The sequence below is a fragment of the Triticum urartu genome, chromosome 6, assembly GCF_003073215.2.
Source record: "Triticum urartu cultivar G1812 chromosome 6, Tu2.1, whole genome shotgun sequence".
NCBI classification, from domain to species: Eukaryota; Viridiplantae; Streptophyta; class Magnoliopsida; order Poales; family Poaceae; genus Triticum; species Triticum urartu.
The window spans coordinates 271,600,732-271,604,185 of NC_053027.1; positions in this window are offsets into that span (position 1 = coordinate 271,600,732).

Genomic DNA, 3,454 nt, shown 5'->3' on the forward strand with positions numbered 1-3,454 from the left:
TCCCAAAATTCCCAAATAATTCTCGTAATTTCTTTGGGTCATATGTTGCTCAAATATGCCCAAACTTTCCTTTCCTAGACCAAAAATAATTCCCCAATTTTTATTCTTCATTTCTGCCCAGTGTGGTTTTCTGTGAAGGAAGTGTGACCTATCTTTTCTTGATTGCTCCTAAACTTTTTGGGCATGCTATCTCATCCAAATCATTGCTCCATGCCAAAATTCAGCTCCATTTGCCTAGTGAATCTTCCTCAGCAATTTTTCAAAGTTTCTGTCAGACAGAAGCCATTGTGAAGGAAGTACTAGCTAGGAGTACCCAAATGAGTTTAAATTTTGCACACTCCTTCATGTGCACATATTATCACCCTCCTCAAATTTTCAGCCTCATCCAATCATCTATGTGTGCACAACATCAAATCTTTGATTCTGTTAATATTTTCAGGTTGTGAAGCAAGTATAATTTAGATTGCTTCGTTAATTTTAAAACATTACCAGATCATGTTCCTACCCAAATAACCCCTCTCCAGTAAATTTGGCATCATTTCAGGAATCCATTTTCTCTCCAATATTATTCCAAGTTTCTGGACAGAGAGGATAGGTTTGAAGGAAGTGCCATTTTGGCAAGTCCATTTGGTATTAAAATTTTATAGCATATGCATATGTCCATATCCTTAGGCCTTGCCAAATTTCAGCTCAAGTGGCTACTCCATGTGAGTGCATCATCCAAATCCCTTTTCTGGACCAATTGTGCCGTTACAAAGCAACCATGATTTATATTGGTCAATTTCTCCTCAAACTTAATAGGATTATAGTCCTTCCTAATCTAATCACCCCAGACATCATATTTGGCCTATAACCCCTCGCTGTTGAGCACAACATTGCAGCCAAGTTTGCTATAGAAAACTTCAGGTGATCACTCCCATCTAACCACAGTACCCCAGATCAAGGCATAACCTAATGATCTAACTTGGAAGAACTATCAGCTAGACAACTTTTCGGGTGCCAGAGAGCACTGGATGCCCTGGTTCACACGGTGACCGTGCTATTGGCGCGACGGTGCACGTGCTCTACAGCTTTTGGCCATGTCCAGGACGTCGCCTAGCTCCGGCCTCTCCCCCTCTCATCGTTCCTTCGTGCCCGTGCATGTCTAGGAGGACCCCTCGTCGCCATCATCACCCTAGACCCCTCTCCCCCTCCTGTAGCTCACTCATCGGCGCTCGCCGCCGTGTGCCCATGGACGAACAGTGCCGACAGCCTCTCATCACACCCTGGCATCTTCCTCCCCGTGCCCCTTGGCCTCCTCTGCCCCGTGAGCTCCCCCTATACTGCTCCCGCCGCCTACCGTCGAGCTTGTGATGTAGGGTAGAGACCCTAATCGCCCGATCTTTCACGAAAGGAGCGGACCCCGGGGAAAACACGAAAAGCACGGGGAAGAACGAAAGGAGAACACAAGAGGAAAATCACTAAACCGACACGAATAAGTCACACATGGGCTAGATCCTTGAGTACAATGAACGATACATGAATCCACGGACAACTAGGGATGATACACGGTAATCGGTTCTTCTCCGTGAGGAGGTCTTGATGGGGCCACCCAAGAGGGGGTCTTGATGATCTTCTCCGAAAGGAGGTCTTGAATCCGCTTGGGGGATCTTCTCCGATGGAGGCTCGAATCTCTGAGGAGAAGGTAACCAAGTGGATGAGCAAAGCTCTCTCACAAATCTGAGCTAAACATTTGCTGACCCCCGAAAGGAGGTGGGAGACGTCTATATATAGTCTAAGTGCAAATGGGGGCGAAAGTAGGGGGTACATGGGCCTCGGGCCCGAATCTTGACGCAGCCAAGTACCAGACATCCGCTAGTGACCGGACGTCCGGAGTCTCAGGAGCGGCTGGTCGTCCGGTGTCTTCCGGACGTCCACTGGTTCTGCTCTGTGATGGGGGTGCCGGACATCCGGAAACGTCGGACTTCCGCTGACTTCAGTTCGGGTGTAGGTGCGCCGGTCGTCTGGTCCGGACCGGACGTCCGCTCGTTTGCTTCGGGTGCCGGGGCACCGGTCGTCCGGTCTGGACCGGACGTCTACTGGCTGGGGCTCGGCTGATGCTTCAGGCGCCAGACGTCCAGTCCCGGCCGGTAGTCCGGTGGCTGGGACTTTTCCTTTAGCCTCCTTCTTCTCTGTCTTCTCGTCCATCTTCCACTTCTTCTTGTCCTTGCTCCTTAGCTTCTCCATTGTACCTGAGTATGCACAAAGTATGCATATGAGGTAGTAGCCATGCTTCATGTGCATCTTAGTGGAATTGTGAGAGGAGAGATGTCACCTCGGTTTCAAGAGCTCTTGCACGTGATCGGGTCATGGGTCCACTAGGCACTTGATGAGACGATGGTAGGTCCATGGGGATGACCTTGGGATGCTCCGCATCATCTCCCCTCCCTTGGCGAAGATCCGTCCTCGGATCAAATTGTTCATCACCTTGGAAGGGAGAGAGATCTTTGACGTTGAAGATGTCGCTCACGTTGTACTTGTCGCACGGGAGGTCGATCTTGTAATCGTTGTCGTTGTAGCATGCAAGAACCTTGAAGGGTCCATCCGCTCGTGGTCGAAGCTTGGATTTGCGTTCTTGTGGGAAACGGTCCTTGCGAAGGTGTAGCCACACTCGATCACCGATATTGAAGACCATAGGTTGCTTGTTGAAGTTGAGCTTGGTCACAAGGCGTTGAACTTGGCGCTTGATGGTGTTTCTTGTATCTTCATGCATCTTCTTGAGATGTGTCACACGCGCACTTGCGTCCAAATTGATGCGCTCTTGGAGTGGTAGAGGAAGAATGTCCAATAGTGACAATGGGTTGAATCCGTAAACGACCTCGAAAGGAGACTTGCCGGTTGTTGAGTGTCTTGCTCGGTTGTAGGCGAACTCGGCGATAGGTAGGCACTCCTCCCACTCCTTGATGTTCTTCTTGATGAGTACTCGAAGTAGAGCGGAGAGTGTGCGGTTTGTCACCTCAGTTTGGCCGTCGGTTTGAGGATGGTACGCCGTGGAGAAGAGTAGCTTGATTCCGAGCTTGGGGCATAAGGTCTTCCAAAAGTAGCTAAGGAACTTGACGTCGCGGTCCGAGACAATTGTCTTTGGCACACCATGGAGACCCAATATTTCCCTACAAAAGAGATTAGCAACATGTGAAGCATCGTCTATCTTGTGACAAGGAATAAAATGTGCCATTTTGGAGAAACGGTCCACAACGACAAATATGGAATCTTTCCCATTGCGAGTTCTAGGCAAACCAAGTACAAAGTCCATGCTAATGTCTTCCCATGGTTGGTATGGAATCGGTAGAGGCATATAGAGGCCATGAGATTGAGCTTTGGACTTAGCTTTGTGGCATGTCGAACATCGGTTGGTGAAGCGATTGACGTCCCGAAACATCTTTGGCCAAAAGTAGCTCTTCGATAGCGTGGCGAA